Source organism: Drosophila suzukii, chromosome 2R, assembly GCF_043229965.1.
Source record: "Drosophila suzukii chromosome 2R, CBGP_Dsuzu_IsoJpt1.0, whole genome shotgun sequence".
In the NCBI taxonomy this organism is placed as follows: domain Eukaryota; kingdom Metazoa; phylum Arthropoda; class Insecta; order Diptera; family Drosophilidae; genus Drosophila; species Drosophila suzukii.
Genome location: NC_092081.1, coordinates 1,499,352 through 1,517,744, shown reverse-complemented (window position 1 = coordinate 1,517,744; position 18,393 = coordinate 1,499,352). Strand labels below are relative to the sequence as shown.

General features: G+C 39.7%; 1 protein-coding gene across 4 annotated transcripts in view; it reads right to left on the bottom strand.

Annotated features, from left to right (window-relative positions):
• The window catches only part of LOC108010722 (transmembrane protein 164), a 63,224-nt gene that overhangs the window by 13,300 nt on the left and 31,531 nt on the right, over positions 1–18,393 (bottom strand). The window lies entirely within an intron of this gene.

The window sequence follows — 18,393 nt, the reverse complement described above, 5'->3', positions numbered from 1 at the left end:
ATGCATCTAAAGAAATGGGATTATCGACTTTAAGCGCCGCCCTTCTTACTCCACCGTTGTTTCGTAAGGCACTCGAAGGCGTCTGTCTGAACGGCGACCTCGACGTGCCGGCTTTGGAGTTTTTTGCACATTTAGCACAACTTGACTTATATGTGTTGGGAGCTCCACAGCCATCTTTCCGACAGTTCCAACACACAAGTGAAAACGCCTCTATTTCTAAATCTGTTTCTGCTTCTTCCTCGCTTCGTTCCTTAGGGTCTTGACTTATTTCTGAGATCTCTCGCCTGAATGGGCTGGCTTTTGCATACCCATGTATCTTCTTGACTTCATCCAAGAAGACCTCGCGTCTTCTACAGGTTTCTCTCAGCTCTTGAACCGTTCTGATCTCTACGTTAAGAATTTCATGCCTAATCTCTATGCGTAAATTATTCTTTAGGACTCGTACAAGCTTACGAGCAGGCCAAGGAACTTCTAATTGATCCACCAATCCCGATATACTATCTGTTGGGGCGGTGCGGCTTGATCGATGAAATAGGTGAAGGTCCAAGACTGATGGTACCCAAAAAACACGGGAGTACTTTTGGGGTTTTTACGCGACGTGCGTAGGTGTTTATTCGTACACTTTGAAACAAGAACTGCTTAAGCCTAACTTAACTTAAGCGCTCCAGAGCAGAGCGGAGACTTAGGGGAGAGATGGAGAGGGAGAGCGGACGGCAGTGCGAGCACGCGAGATATAGAAATCTGGATAAAACTGCAGCTCGACACTGCCTCCTGAAATTAAACGCCCTTTTGGCGTGAACATTCTCCCCCCCCCCCCCCCTTGCGAGGACACCCGTAGCAAGAACCTCAGGATAGTAGGCTCAGGAATATGTTGGAAGTGTAGATCGGTCGTCCGTATGTAGGAGAGTGTGGTGGGCCTTTCCACACTTGTGGCAGTGATGACCACTGCTACAGGAGTCCTTGGAATGATTGTGAGCCAAGCAATTGGAGCAGTACTTCTGGATATGTACTTCCTGAAGCCGATTCTGGGGGCTTAGCCGTAGAAAGTGGTGGCACTTCCGTAGAGGATGGATCTTTTGGCAGACTCGGCATTGGTAGGATTTAATACCTCGAGTACGTCTGCCATCCAAGGCGGGGTATGGAACCCAATATTCGGATGGAGTATTCTTAGGAGGAACTTTTTGTACGGAAACTTGCGTTGAATAGGACGAAATGATGTGTGGAACTGAGGCGGAACTGGCCTTGGAGGGTCGGATGGAATCGTCGGAGTAGTAGGACCGCTGTTTCGATGCAGCAATTTGTGATGCCGATCTTGGCAAGTGAGACAGTTGTGAGCGCTTGTGCAATCCCGGAATTGATGGCTACTTGCAAAGCAATTGGAGCACAACTGCTTCCTTTGGATATAGGCTAAGCGATCTTCTACCGTCATCTGTAGGAAGCGTGGACATATGCGCACGGGGTGGTTCTTCTTCGAACACAGATCGCAGCCTTTGGTTATCGGAACTAACCTTGTGTTGAAGGAATTTATTCTTGGAAATTCTGCCTCTCGATTTGTGTCTTTGGACTGGACGTGGTGGAAATTGGCAGATCGCAAGCTATCGACGTCCTCAAGAGTTAGATGGCGCTCCGTCAAATATGAATCAAGCTCAAGCCACGTAGGAATTTCGGCTTTATTTTGGATGGATTGCTCCCATAATGAGAGAGTGAGCTTTGGTAGTTTTGTCGAGCACATACAAACCAGGATAGGGTCCCAATTCTCAATATTAACACCGGAAAATTTTAAGGAAGTTAAGCAACCTTGAAAAGTGCGTTGAAGTTCCTTTAAGGCTGCTCCCGACTCCTGTGCTATGGATTGCACATTGAAAAGTGTTTTCAGGTGACTGTTCACCTGCAATCGCTTATTTTCGAAACGCTCAGTTAGGTTATTCCAGGCTGTGCGAAAGCCATCATTGGTGAGTGGGGATCTTGAAACTATGGAATGAGCTTCGCCACTTGTTTTTGAATTTAAGTGGAATAATTTTTCAACGGGCGTTAGACTCGGATTGTCTATGTATATTGCCGTGAAAAGGTACCGGAAAGTCGGCCAGCGAAGATAATCGCCAGAGAAATCCTCTGTGTCGATAGGAGGGAGCCGACAGCCATAAGACGTGGAATTTTGGGACGGAGTTACTGGAGCTTGAGGTATTTGGGAGGAGCCCTTTTGGATTTGTTCCATCAGCTGCGCGGCAAATATTTCGTAAGTGGAGTACGTTTGGTAATACTTGGACTTTAGTATGGATTTTGTGTCTGCGGCGCTCTCGCCTGCAGTTATAATGCAGTCGGAGCATATGTCGTATGCTGCCTTTACCGTTTGCCACAAGAAATTGAGGTGATCGCGACGGATTTTATAGGCGGATAACGTTGGTGTAGGAGCACCTGGAGCGTTCACAGTGGCCTCAAAGTGGATCAGACAGTCAGCTGTGGCCATAAATCGGGTTAAAGCGGATTTTACTGATGTTGCCATGACGTTAAATAATTTAGAATTTTAATTCTGATGTAAGGAAACGGATTGGAATCAAATTGGAATTTAGGAACCAATTAAGATTGTAAATATATACGGTCACACTGTCGGATAGGCAATAAATATTTTTTATATCGGATGGTCGGACTTATGTAAGGAATTACGGACTTTAATATTGTTTGTTTGAAAGGAACACTTTTTGTGAGCTCTTGACCCACTGTGCACTGGCGATATACGGTATACGTATGTTTGTACACTGTTCGTATGTATATATGTGGGGTGCGAATAGCAGAATAACGTTGCGGGAATGGGAAAGACTTCGCTTATGTTTGTATGTCGGTGCTTTTGTTTGTCACCTGCACAACTAAATTGCAAACGATTTGGTGGAGTACATTTTTGGATATTGTCACTTTGTTTTTAATTTTAGAAATAGTTTAGCCATATTTGTAGGTCGAGAAAAGTAGTTGGAGTGGACTGTATTAGAAAAAAGTAGTTCGAGTGGACTGTATTAGATTGTTTTTGTAAATATACACATGCAGCTGGAACACAGTAAAAAATAAAGAGTGCAAATCTTAAGGACAATCTTTATGATCGGGAATTTTTTACTGTGGCTGAGTTATATTTTACACACAATTGGAATTGAAAATATATTTGAGAAATATTTTTGTTGAATAATAGCACTGAAATATCTTCTGGAATTGTTTCAAGTGTACAATTGTGGGCAAAGTAAACTGGAATATTGTCGGGCACAAGTAACGGAATCGAAATACATATATTAAATGCCGTTGCGTCGGATTAATCACTTTTGGATTTAGACAATATATCATACAGAAAGTTAGTCGAAATAGGGTTCGAAAAACTGGCTGTATGACCGGCAATTATAGTAAGCGGAACTTATCTGGAGTGTTTCAAGCCTGCTGGGACAAAATCAAAGGAAACTCCAGGAGAGGAAAGTCCAAAGATTTCGAAATCCGGATTCGACTGGACCAAAATGTTGGGGCGGTGCGGCTTGATCGATGAAATAGCTGAAGCCCCAAGACTGATGGTACCCAAAAAACACGGGAGTAATTTTGGGGTTTTTACGCGACGTGCGTAGGTGTTTATTCGTACACTTTGAAACAAGAACTGCTTAAGCCTAACTTAACTTAAGCGCTCCAGAGCAGAGCGGAGACTTAGGGGAGAGATGGAGAGGGAGAGCGGACGGCAGTGCGAGCGCGCGAGATATAGAAATCTGGATAAAACTGCAGCTCGACACTGCCTCCTGAAATTAAACGCCCTTTTGGCGTGAACACTATCGTAAAAGCTGTCGAAAGATTCATTGGTCTTCTGCTTTCTATTTCTAATGAGCTCTTCAACATCTACATCGTCCCTTTCCTCCCGAAATTGTGTACGTAAGGCGAAACACAACGTATCCCATTGTACTCTGCTGACGGACTTGTGGTAGCGCCAATAGAACTCGTAGGCTTTACCTTCGAAAAGAACACTGGCATTTCTGCACAGTATTGCAAAGTTTCCCTCTAATGTCTGGTGTGTAAGCGCCTCAACTCTATATATAAAGTTGTCCACTGACACTCCGACTTCCGAATACTTTAACTTCCACCCATTCAGGATCTGAACAACCTTACCCGGCCGGTTGTTCAAGTCAGATCCAATGCTCCTGTGAGATATGGGTGATCCAGCATTTTTTACTGCAGCGTTATCGTTTCGATAGCTTAAGTTCCTCTCGTAAGGTCTATTTTGACCTTCCGTAGCGCGTGAAGGCGAAGTAGGTCTTATTTCGCTATTAGCATTTTCAATTGTTGGGGTTGCAGCCAATCGTCGAAAATGTTCTTCTACCGAACTCCGAACTAACTCTACTAGTTTATCTGAAAGAGTCGTGAGCAATCTCCGCTCCATTTGTAACCAACTACTCGTCCCCTCAACATGGGGTTGGCTTGTCTAACTTCTCTCTCTCTCTTTACTTTTACTACTCCGGGCCTTCTTCTCGGCTGAGGGTTGGATCAGACCCTCTTCCAAGATTAGCCCTTTAGCACGCGTTTGTGGCCCAGCTGGCCTACAAGGCACTAGGCAAACGGGACAGTTTTCGCTTCCCTTGAAATGACTCTCAATACATTTCTTGTGATACTCGTGTAGACATGAAGTAATATACGGGTCCGCTGCACCTCTTACTTCCCTCTCGCACAACGGGTACACTGGTGCCGAAGCGCCCACTGGAGAATGCAACATTTTAGAAAAGAGTAACTTACGATCGAATAAAGACAACACAATAAATTGATGCTAAACGCGTACTTTAACTAAAGCGAAAAGGATAACTGATCAATAATCAAAAGATACTGATTGAACTCTGCGCTAGATGTCCAGCGTGTCGAAAGGTATTCATACGTTTTTAACGTTTACTGAAATTCTCTTCGTTGAGATTTAGATTTGAGGAGTTTTAGTATGATAGTAAAAGATGATTGAAGATAGTTTGAAGATAATCTATTGAATTCTTCCTGGCAGAACGCTGTTTACAATACACACTGTCTGCATTCCGGCTTCCTTCAAATCAAGAAAACTTCATGCAAAAGCAAACAAAACAAAAAAAAAATTTAACAACTTTCCTCAACTTTGAGTGGTTATGACACTCTCGCAAGCCAGGTCGTTTATTTTCCAAATCTCTCCGTTTTCGGAAAAGTTGTGTTAGGCTGACCGTGTGTTAATTGCTCGTGGCCAGTAGACCGACAAAAGTTCCTTACTGTTTTCCGCAACCAATTTAAGGTCCAACCCCTAGTTCTATCAAAGTAGGTAGAAGAGAGTCGAATTTTTTTTTTACCGCCTGTTTTTAGCTCTGGTCAATAAGCTCAGCTAAAATTGTACTCCTCTTGCGTTCCAAAACATAAACAAAACACGGTGAAAATCAGCTGATTCACATAACGGTATTAAGAAAATGAGAAAATAAAGGAAATTCTGGAATCTATTTACGATGAGTCTTACCGAGTGCAAGAAGTTACACCCGTTAAGGCCCCACGTTGGGCGCCACTTTTTAAATAATAATAATTAATTATAACTGTAACGTGCAACCTTATGTAGCACAGTATTTTACACAGATCTGTCCTCGCGGGGCACGCTATAGTATCCGGCTCTAGCTTGTCGGCTTTGGGGGGTGGAGGTCTTGCTAATCCAGATCTGCTACTTGTCTACCCGCCCAGGGCGGGTTACTCCCCATTGGAAAAAGACATAAGTGGAATACAATTGCAAATGTCAATAGCCGAAGGGAATAAGAAGAGACTATGTATACTATCGATGTCTAATTACCCTAAAAAACTAACAATAGTTCGTTCTCCATAAACAGATATAATTACTAGGTGCGGATAGTATGAGGTAATCTTAAGTTTTAATAAGGGGTCTTAATATATATAAAATATAGAGAAATTTCATTGTTGATTCCATAGATAAGTTTCTACTCTACAAAGGAAATATCTTCTATTGTTTGGTTCTAACTGTTGTTCCTGTTTTTTCCTCAGTGTATTCACAGCTTAATTTAATTTTTTTTTTTTCTTCTCTATTATTATTAAAATTATTATTATTTATTTATTTATATTTTTTACAGTACTTCTACAAAGGAGATGCGTACGGCTTTAGGACTACTGTTGTTCATATAAATCTCCAATTTAATCAGCTTTTAAGGGTGTGCATGTTCTCTTTTACTTTTGTTTGACCATTTTTTTATTAAACATTGGATTCGAATGCCGAGTATAAATTAACCAAAAATATACAATTTTGTATTAACTCACTTGGTGTATTCTCCACGACGAAAGATCGATCTCCCGAGCGGTGACTGTAAAAGAATAGCGACTGTGGTTCGCAAAGGGTTAAGTAAATACAGAGCATTCACATGTTTTAGTCAACCACCTATTTTTTTTAACTAATAATTCCTAAAACCGAACCCGTACATGATTATATTTTTCTTTCTTTCGTCTATATTTTCTGTTCCTAAAATAATTTTATCTTACTTAATATTTTATTTTTTTATTCCATTTCCAACTTTTCTCTCAGTGCGTCATTCTGTGCATATTTGGTGACTCTGGCCGATCTAGCACTTATTTGGGGTGGGTTAAATGTTAAGGAAATTCTAACATTGTGCGAATTTGTATGTCCTTACATTAATTATAAAAAAAATCGAGTCAAGGAATTAAGCGTCGAAGCGCGGCTGTTCTCCATTCACTAGTGTATCGACGATGGGCAAACCTCGCTGCTGTTTTACTTTCTGGCTCTCCCTAACCCCGTTGGAAAATTTCCAATGTGCACGTGATCGAACCCTAAAATTCGTGTTTTGGCCAATTTAAACACTGACGACCTGTCTGTAATCCTGAGGGACTACATTCTGCTCTATCGAGCTATTGCTGCTCTCGGTTGTTGCCTATTTAATGGCTGCTGCTCAGTTAACCGCCGAGGAAGAGCCGCTGAAGCGGTTACAAACGGAGCTGCTTTTCTGTCCGCTAAGATTAAATGAACGCTGTGGGGACTCTAGGCCTTAGATCGCGATGAGAAACTGCTGGTGCTTGGTTGACTACAGGGGGTGCTTCCGTGGACACTACAGGGATCCGTCGATCTTCCGGCGACTTTTCAGGGCGCTTCCCTCGATGCCCGTGCTGCCCAGCACTTGCGGCAGCTGCGGGTGAACGATGTGGCTCGCTAATCCACTAGGATTGCAGAAAATCTAGGCAACCGCCAACATGCATAAATATTCAACTCGATTTTCAGAACACTTATTTGTATAGTTTTTCGGACTTAGTGTGCCGCACTCGAATTATACGCGTGTGATCGCTTTGAATACTATAAAAGAAAAGAACGTGTCCGGAATTCGGATGCGGGTCTGCAAAGTTGGCCGCGGTGCGAAAGCCGAGCTTTGTATTGCGACTCTGTTACAGCTGATTTATGCCAGCTGATCTAATGCAACTGCAGATGTGGTCCACTGATTTGGCAACGCAAAGCTAAGTGCATATGTACCTATGTATTTATAGAGCCTACTTTAAGGCTGACTATATGCATACGTACTCGCACAAACGCTTCAGGCGCTGTTACAATATCCGAGCGTCCACTGGAAGGCGGAGCACTAGTCATGACACTTTGCAAATCGCTGCTTGGAAACTCTTCGCAATGGCTATCCCAAATTTGCTTCGCTGGAATGTCATGGCTGGAATTCAAGGACTTGTTTTTACACCGCTATGAAGGCATCAAGCCACCGTCTGCCGTATTGCTCAACATTCTCAACGGACGGCCGAATGCAAACGAGTCCTTGTCAGTATATGGCAGCAGGCTGGTGACGTCACTGCTGACGAAGTGGAAAGGAATGAGCCAAGAGGAGATAGCTGTTTCTTTAGTGTTGGCCATCACGTCCCAAACCGATCCCAGGCTGCAAAGTTCCGTTTTCACTACAAACATAAAAACTAGGAATGAACTGCAGCAACTCTTAAAGGCGTTTGCGTTCAGCAAAGTGAGCGACAACTCTGGATTGGATCAAGGACCGGACAGGAAGAGGTTTAAGGAGCAGGCGCAAATCAAATGTCATTATTGCGGCAAGATGGGACATAAAGCGTTTGAATGCCGTAAGAAGAAGGGAGAAGAGAGAAACGACGCAAAACCAATTCATCATACTGGCAAACCTTTCACTGGACGAGAGAGGTCAGGAGTTACTTGCTTCAAGTGGGGCAATCCTGTTCACATTGCATCTGCATGTGCGAAGGGCACGACTTCGACGCACAACTACAACAACGAGAAGCGAGTCGACATGTGTGCAGTGTTGGAGCCAACTGGTATTATGAAGCAAATGGGTGAGAGTTTTATCTTCTTCTTCGATTCGGGTGCCGAATGCTCTTTGGTCAAGGAAAAACTCTGCAACAAGCTGGCTGGAAAAAGGATTTATAATACGGTAGTTCTAAGAGGAATAGGTGATAACATTGTTAAAAGTAACTTACAAATATTGGCAACTGTAAATATTTCCGAATTTAATGTAGAAGTCCTTTTTCATGTAGTAATGGATAACTGCCTTAAGTACGATATTATAATTGGTCGAGAAATATTGCAGCTAGGTTTTGGTGTCATGATAGATGTCAATGTAGTGAGTAATGAAGATAGAAGAAGCCAACTCTCCCGTGTGCAGTCGCTTTATTGAACGCTCTATAAAATAAACGATATTCCACGGAAAATAACATTTATAAAATTGAAGAAAGTCTATAACTGCCTAATATACCACCAGCCCTATCCGCGAACAACACAACATAGTGCTAATAAACAAAGTTGATTCTATAAATCAGAAAATAAATTCTTGCTGAACAACAAGTGCGGTTGTGCGTGCACCTTCAGTGAGAGACAATCGGTGCGGCAGCATCTTCGGAGTGCAAGAGAGAAAAAGGTTGCCCCATCAGCTACGCTATTGCCGATAAGGCAGCTATTCACTATTGTCGATAAGGCAGTTTGTCGGTAAAGCAGTGAGTGGTTGCAAGCTAAGCTATTACTTAAACTTAAAGATTAAATCCGAAAGATACAATACAAACACAACCGACCTAACCTTAACCAAATCAAACAATAAATACACTTAAAAAAGTCATGGGTTCTTCTGCTCCACCTACTAAACGTACCCGCAACAATGCTGGAACTGCCAGCGAACGCATCTCGGATGTAAATTCGCCTCAGCTTCTGGAGCTCCTAAAGACTCGCTTCGAGGAACAAACCGAGAAAATTGAGTCGGCCGTTCGGGAAGCTGAACAGCGAATGCTCAGAAGCCTTATGGATCGCTTGGACAAAATCGCCGGGGAAGTAAAACAAATGGATGCTCGTGTCCTGACGTTGGAGCGCGAGGTTGCCGATCTTCGCTCCATGAGGGACCGAATGGGTGAGCGGGTTGAGACGTTGAACCGGGAGGTAGAAAATCTACAAGCAGCAGGTCAGAGGTTGGGTGCACTGGAGGCCAGGATGGCAACGCAATGCAGGGAGACTAGCTCGTGTGATCTGAGGGTTCATGGAGTTCCCTGTGTCGAAGGTGAAGATCTCAGAGCGCTCTATCACAAGCTATGCTTTAATCTCCAGCTGACTCCACCACCAAGAGTCTGCGATATCTTCCGAGCAAGGAAATCACAGCAAACACATGTGGATCCGGTGATAATAATTAAAATGCTAAACCCACGCGAAAAGATCAAGCTGCTTGGTCAAGTCGGAATGTACAGGCGCGAGCACAAGAAACAACTTAGCTTGCAGTTTCTGGGTTTCAATTCAGAAGCGTTAATTTATATTAATGAGCAATTGTTAAAAGAGCATTATCTCATCTTTAAAGAGGCTATGCGCATGAAAAAACATAAAATCCTTACGGCTGTTTTTACACGACGCGGCCTTGTGCACGTACGCTGCACTCGAAGAGAGGGTGTCTGTTGCATTAACAGTATGGAGGAACTTTCGTCCATTAATCTTTCGCCTGATCCACTTTCTACATCTCTCACTAACGCTTCGGCTGGACCTGAAGCTGATAGCTTTCGTTCTTAAGCGTATAAGTTGTATCCTCTTAATTAAGATAGGTTTAAAACTAGTTTACTCTAAGAAATGTATAAGATACGCATTGAATATTGAGATTGCGCCCCTAATAATCATTGATAACAACAATGCAGGATGAGGAAGTTTGTTCCATAGCTAGTGCCATGATAAAAACTATAAGTAGTTATAAAATTGGTCTAAAAATTGTTCACTTAAATGCACAAAGTTTGCTAAAGAAGATTGATGAGTTTAGATTCCTTTTCACTCAGTCTAATGTCGATGTGATATGTGTGTCTGAGACGTGGTTTGTAAATGATCTATGTGATTCGTCTATTATTTGTGAAGGCTTTAATGTTTATCGGTCCGACCGTACTGGTCATGCAGGAGGTGTTGCTATATACGTAAATGTGAAGCTGAAATGTAAAGTGGTACTTAAACAGCCTAGTGACAGTACTATCGAATACATTCTATTAGAACTTCCCAATAAATCCCATGGAAGAACCCTTCTAGGTTGCATATATAGACCGAATCGGACAATTGACTACGGGTCATTACTTAATGTTGTTTCAGGCATTTCGTTGGAGTACACTGACATCATATTGGCAGGTGATTTTAACAGCAACCTATTGTCAGAAAGCCATCTCCTAGATAACTTTAAGTCCCTAGGTTTGTTTTCCGTAAACGAAACGATTCCCACGCACTATAGCAGCCACTGTGATACATTACTTGACTTATTTCTTATCAATGACCCTAGCAAAATCATACATTATGACCAGGTTTCTGTACCAGCCTTCTCCAGACATGACCTAATATTTTTAACATACGACTTGACCTTTGACAGCAAAATCAATTCTTTTACGTACAGAGATTACAAAAATATAAACTATAATGAATTAAAAACGGAATTTTTGTGTTGTGACTGGTCATGTATTTACCAACTTCGTCATGTAGATTGTCAATTAGATGTTTTAACCAACAATGTCCAGTATTTGTTCAACAAGTTTGTGCCCCTAAGGACCAAGGTGATTAAGCCAATGCAAAATCCATGGTTCAGTAGTGAAATTAAAAACCTAACCCGTCAGCGAGATGTAGCTTACCTCCGGTGGAAGCGATACAAAACTGATGAATTTCGAAAACAATACAAAGAGGCTAGGGTAAAAGTAAACAAAAAGATAAAATCAGCAAAGAAAGAGCATTATAACATACAATTTAATAATTGTGTTAACTCAAAAAAAAGATGGAACAAACTAAAACGGTTAGGTATTGGAAAGTGTAAGCAACAGACAGAGTCTGAGGTGGATGTCGAATTAATAAACAAAAAGTTTTTGGAAATAGATGTACCTGAAGCAACATGCAATCCGTACCTGAATACTCAACCCCTCTGTGATAATAGTTTTAGCTTTATATGTATAAACCAAAGTGATGTCCTAGCTAGTATTCTGCATGTCAAGTCTGATGCTGTTGGTCTCGATAATATGAGTCCAAAATTTGTTAAGCTTTTGCTCCCCTTAATGTTGCCCCATATTACATATATTTTTAACACGGCTATTACAACGTCTTCATTTCCGTTAATATGGAAAAACGCCAAAATTTTCCCAATTCCTAAGCCAAACAATGACTATAGACCTATTTCAATATTACCTTTTCTATCAAAAGTCTTTGAAAACCTTATGTCCTCACAGATTCAACTATACTTAGCTAATAATTCTCTACTTGACGAAAAACAATCAGGATTCCGTAAGAAAAGGAGTTGTATTACTGCAATCACAAATATTGTAGAGGATATAAGACAAGAACTGGACAGTAACTGCGTAACGTTTTTGACGCTCCTTGACCACAGCAAGGCTTTTGATTCTGTGAATCATAATATTCTCTGTACCAAGCTTAGGAATATGTTTAATTTCTCAACTAATGCGACGAAGCTTATTAGGTCGTACTTAACGAATAGGTTTCAAGCAGTCGTCTCTGGAACGCAAGTTTCTTCTCTCCGGAACTTATCCAGGGGAGTGCCACAGGGATCTGTGCTAGGCCCTTTATTGTTTTCTATATATGTCAATGATCTCCCTAGTATCCTGTCTGAGTGTGAAGTACATTTATATGCTGATGATGTCCAAATATATGTTAGTAGACCCGTAACTGAAACACATGACTGTGTCCGAATAAGTAATAAAATGTTATGGCTAATTGAAAAATGGGCAAAGGAAAATGGCTTGGGTATAAATCCTAAAAAATCGAAGTGCTTGGTAATTGGTAAAAAGCAACTTTCAACACTTTCACTTCAAAAATTATATATAAACCATACGCCGATAAGCTATGAAGTGAATGCAGTTAATCTAGGCATAACATTTAACAATACTTTATCATGGAGCAACCATATAGTCAAAGCGACAGGGCGTACATATGCTCTGCTGAGAAAATTTTCATTCTCCAAATCGTTCTTAACTGAGGAAGTTAGACTATTAATCGCCAAAGTTATCCTCCTGCCCACTCTCTTTTACGGCATAGAAATTTTTGGAAATTGTGATGTGCGGGATTTGCGTACATTAACTGTAGCTTTTAATTCAGTTGTCCGTTATGTGTTTAACTTAAGACGTTTTGACCATGTATCAGAACTGACATATAAAATACTTGACCCTAACTTGACCTCCTGGATCGATCTCAGAATTTTAATCTTCTTTCACAAAATAGTGACGAGTGGAGAACCAAAATATCTCTTCAATAAACTTACCCCAGCCACATCTGTAAGAACCAAAAATTACATATGCCCTCGAATACAAACACTGTGTTCGAGAAGGCAATTTTTCATAAATGGTATCCGGCTATGGAACAATCTACCGCACCAATACAAAACAATTAGGAGCGCAACTCAATTTTACAATAAAGTTAAAGATCTTTTAAAGTACCAGTACACATAAGTATAAAAATTAAATGAAAAAAAAAACAAAAAAAAACAAAAAATAAACCAAACAAAAATGAAAAAAATAAAAATATATATATTTTAAAAACAATAATAATTGTAACTAAGAAACTACGAAAATTTGATGTTAGTCAATAATATTAATTAGGAGCGAGAGAAATTGTTTTAATAACTTAAAAATAATAATAATATAAAATATCAACTCAATGTGACTAGCGCGATAATTATAAGTGTGCACTTGTAGCGCTAGGATATAAATAAATAAATAAATAAATAAAATGAAACTTCGATAAGCATCTTAGAAAATCTGATTAACGACAATATGGAACTAGCTGATAATGATAAGTTAATATTAAGAAATATTTTAAATGAATTCTCAGATAGATTCATAACTGGCATGCCACACAGGCGTATAACTACAGGAGAATTAGAAATTCGTCTAATTGATTAACATAAAAATGTACAAAGACGTCCGTATAGATTAAGTGCAAAAGAAAAACTAATAGTTAGGGACAAAATTCAACAAATGATTGAGAGCAATGTCATCCGCTTAAGTAGCTCTCCATTCGCTAGTCCTATGCTTTTAGTTAAAAAGAAAGATGGCAGTGATAGACTGTGCATTGATTTTCGCGAAATGAATGCGAATACGGTGTCTTATAAATATCCATTGCCATTAATATCAGATCAGATAGATAGATTACGTGGTAGTAAATACTTTAATAGTTTGGATATGGCCAGCGGATTTTATCAGATACCGATTCACACTGACTCCATCGAGAAAACAGCTTTCGTGACTCCAGAAGGCCAATACGAGTTCCTTGCTATGCCATTCGGTTTGAAGAACGCTTCGTCAGTATTTAAAAGAACGATATTTCGAGCCTTAGGTTATTTGGCATACTCGTATGCAATTGTTTATATTGATGATGTGTTGATAGTCGCAAACTCCAAAGAAGAAGCTTTTACAAGATTGAAAGTTGTGCTTAAAGCCTTGTCAAATGCCGGATTTTCATTCAACATAAAGAAGTGCAAATTTTTCAAGACAGGAATAGAGTATCTCGGGTTTTATATTAAAGATGCCGAAATCAAACCCAAAAATAGAAAAAAAAAGCTTTATTCGCATTAAGTCAACCAACTACTGCCACGCAGTTAAGAGAATTTATAGGTTTGGCTTCATATTTTAGACAGTTTGTTCCACGATTCTCTGAACAGATGAAACCATTGTATCAGCCAACTGGTAAGGTACATGGATTTGTTTGGGAGCAGAATCATGAAGAAATACGTAAAAAGATTATTGACGTGTTGACAAGTGACCCGGTGATGACCATACTCAACGCCAGCGCGGATGGCTACGGTGCAATACTCCTTCACAGAATTGACGGTAAATGTAGGGTGATCGAATATTTCAGCAAGTGTACATCGGCTTCAGAATCAAAATATCATTCATATGAACTAGAGACTTTAGCCGTGTATAATGCTGTGAAACATTTTCGACAAAATCTGCATGGTAGAAAGTTCTTCATCCATTCTGACTGCAATTCCTTAAAAGAGAGTCGCACCAAGGCAGAACTGACACCACGTGTACACCGATGTTGGGGGTTCTTGCAGGCATTTGATTTTAGCGTAGAATATAGAAAGGGAACTCAAATGGCACACGTAGGCTGCCTATCCTATTCCAGAGGCCTCGAAAACAATAAACAAAGTAGTTGAAGTTCGCGTTGATAATTAGGTATAGTTGATATCATGAGGAGGTGAGATGCAAGTTGACAGAGCTAAAACTTATGAAATTAGAGCCGGAATGTTGTATCGCAAAATTCAGAGAAGTGGTAAGACTCGTTGCTTACCAGTGATTCCGAGAGCCTTTAGGGTGTCGGTCATTAATCATGTGCACGAGGATATAATGCATCTTGGATGGCAGAAGACTTTAAACAAGTTCTATAAACAATATTAGTTTGAAAGTATGTCGAAGTATGTCAGAAAGTTTGTGGAAAACTGTTAGCTATGAATTGTACTAGTAATCGGGTGACTAATTTCAGCCCTTTAGAATTACTAATAGGAAAGCAGGCAATACCGTAGGCATGTTACCCATAATAGCTGAACCTAAGGTAGACTGTAAGGAAACTAAGGCAGAAGCTAAAGAGAATGTGGATAAAAATGCCAACTATGATAAAAGTAGAGTTGAACAAATAGGGCAAAAATTGTGAAACGTGGGATTGGCGATCATGTCTTGCTAAGAAGTGAGGAAAGGCTTCAAACGAAATTGGATCCCAAATTCAAGGGACCGCTTGTGGTAATAGAATTGCTCGAAGGTGATCGTTACCTGTTGAAATCATTGACTAGTAAAATAACTTACAAGTATCCGCATGAGAGCTTGCGAAAATTACCAGATAAACGAGTTGCACCTTAGTTTGTCGAAGAGAGTGATGGCGTTGAAATAGACGCAAGAGATGAGTTGAGATCTGTCACCTAAGAGAGGTGCACAGGACATCACACACAGAGGTTAAGTTTGATCTAATGAGAGATTGTGGCACTAAAGGTGCATATCGTCGCAAGTGGCGGCAAGAGACTGTACTGTGTTGTGATAAATTGTAAGCCAAATGGTCGGGCTTGCGCAAAAGAGTACAAGCTACTAATGAGAGAGAGTTATCCTGCCAAACTGTCATTTGAAGACACAAGATGTGCATTAAGGGTTAAAAAAAAAACCATGATTTAAGCAAATGAGTAACTACGAATTTGTTTCAGATTACCAAGATGTGATAACAAGCCATGCACACGAGGACGTTTTATAGTCAGGATAGCCGTGTCGAGAGAATTAATAATATTAATATTTAATGTAAAATAAAATAAATGTAACGGAGAGAAACCTGTCAACAGAAATAAATAGTTATGAGAAAGAAGTATTACCTTCTAATACCATGTAAGGGTTTCAAGAGCGTGGCTAGGGAACTCACCTTAGCCGAGTGTGGCGCAATTGTTGTTGCAACAAGGAGAGTGAAATTAAAGGGAGTTGAGAATAAATTAAAAGAATGACAAGTGACTACAGAATGACAAGGACACGATAGAGTTGTCCAGAGTAGAAAAGTGTTTAGATTTCATTCTTTCGAGAACCTTCGAACGGTCAACACAAGCAATTGCGACTCGCTGCGCATCTTAGTAAGAAAACCCAAGTGAAAGGAAAACCATGACGGATAAATCAACTCGCGAAGCGGCGAAGAAACCCCTATCTCCGACAAATATATAATATTAAATTTGCCTTATATCTTGCAGAATCGTAAAATAGGGATGGATACACTATGCTGACCCACGCGAAGAAAAAAAGCTAGTCCCAAAGCAGGAGCCTTACAGAAGGATAGCGATTCCGATTAACAATTATTTGGGCTTTTAGGTATAAAAATAAAAGAAGGATTATGAAATTAAAATCCTGTTTTATATTATCCTCTGGAAAGCTTACAGATATCAATTTATTGAAAATGTTGGGGCTGGGGGTGGGTTGATCGCTGAATTTGTAGGACCCCAGGAAAACTGGCAGGAAAAGAGCTTGGGAGAACTTTCGGGATGTTGCGCGACGTGCGTTGGTGTTTATTGTATCTGTTGGAAATATGAACTGTTAAAGCCTAGCTTAACTAAAGAGCTCCAGAGCGGTGACTAGACTTAGGAAAGAGTTGGAGAGCGAAAGCGGAGGGCAGTGCGAGAGATCGAGATGTAGACATCTGGAGATGTTGGTCATATGTGATATTATTTTATATAGGTTCATTCCTTAACAAAGTTTACTGTCGTGTTCTGAATAATAAAGTACAAGAATGTGTTAAATTTGTGCATGTACTCGAACACAGAGAGAATTCTGACGTTCTCGCCTGAGTTTAAAGTATTCCTAAAAAAATAGAACAAAATTTTTTGAGTTCAAAATGTTCCTATTGGGCTCCAATCAAGTTGAATTGGTTCATCAATATCTATTTAAATTAAAATTGTTCTCGAAACAAGAATGAAATGTTATATATGTAGCATGTGGTTCCTAAATCTAATCCAATTTGCTCTCAAAACCCAAATAATTATAATTAATCTACGTTTAGTTTTGTTTGTGCCAAATAAACAGATTGCAAAAAGTTAAAAGTGAAGTGTAATGGATAGTGAAAGTGAAGAGCAGTTGGTAGATCTCCTGAAGGAAATTCAAGAGCAGTCTGTAAGGAAATACTTTGAAGTTTAGTATAAATTCCTTAGCATTAAAAAATATGCACTTTTAAAGCTCTTCTTTTCTTTTCCTTGCAGTATAATCTATATATGTACCCTTCAGTTCTGCAGTAGGGACGCGGTGACATGGCTCAAGGCAAAAAGCTTTTTTTGTTTTTTTTTGTGCCTAAGCGTAGAAGCCCCAGCGTAGAAGACTGCCTACGAAAACGGTTGTGCAACAAAGAGAGGCAGAAATTTGGAGGTTCCCTATCTTTCTTTGTCTTATAATCTGCCTGCACTCCGCGCTCGCAGAGACAAGTTTCGGCCGGTCCATTATATATTTTTGCGTCTCTCCGTTATGTTCGGCTAGCGACTAACATTTCGGCGGAAAAATTTTCGTGGAGCAGCGACATGGGAATGCCCTAATATTTTAGGAGCATTATTGTATGCCGAAAAAAACCAACTAATGTTGTTTTATAAAAATAAATTATTTGCTTATAGTTAAGTTATGTAAATTGAATTTACTTATAATGTTATATTTACGTGTTATACAATATTATTATTACAATATAACTTTTAGTTAAGTTATAGAAATTTAGTCCGTTAAAAGTGATTTAAATATTTAAAACATTTTAGTACTAAGATATTTAAAAAATTTGTATTGTATTTTTTACTCAAGAAGGATATTTTTCGCTTTAGAAAGGGCATAGGTGAAGTGGAACGCGCCAACAGCAAAGAAAAAACAAAAGAAATCAAGTAATGGGGTGAGAAGAAGACTTGGTGCATTCTGTTTGAGTGATTGAAAGGGAAGCACCCATTTTAATTGTGCGCAGCAGAGTTACTTTTATCGTTTCTTTAAGTTAATATAATAAAGTCAGGTAAGTGCTACATCAAGTTTAAGATGCTGTGCGTTGATTTTAGTTTAAAGGTATTCAATGGGTTCCGTTAACCGAAAGTGGATGATAAAATGTTTTGTGCCAAAAAAAAAACCCGCAACGGTTTATACACAGCTCTAAAAGGTAAATATACAAATAAATAAGTAAAACGCATTTTTTAAACATGTCCCCATAAATTTTTTCAGGAGCGTTGGCCAACGACTTGGAGGACCCGGACAAAGGTGTAAGGAAGACAATGACCAATGTAAAAAGCAAATTAACGTAACATAAAACTAGGCTTACTATCAATAGTTGTCTTTTCACAGAAAACCTAAATAACACTATTTAATCAAAAAGAATTTAAAAGTAAATAAAAATGTATGTATATTAAATTCTATATTTTCATAAGTGAAAACTTATTGGAAATATTC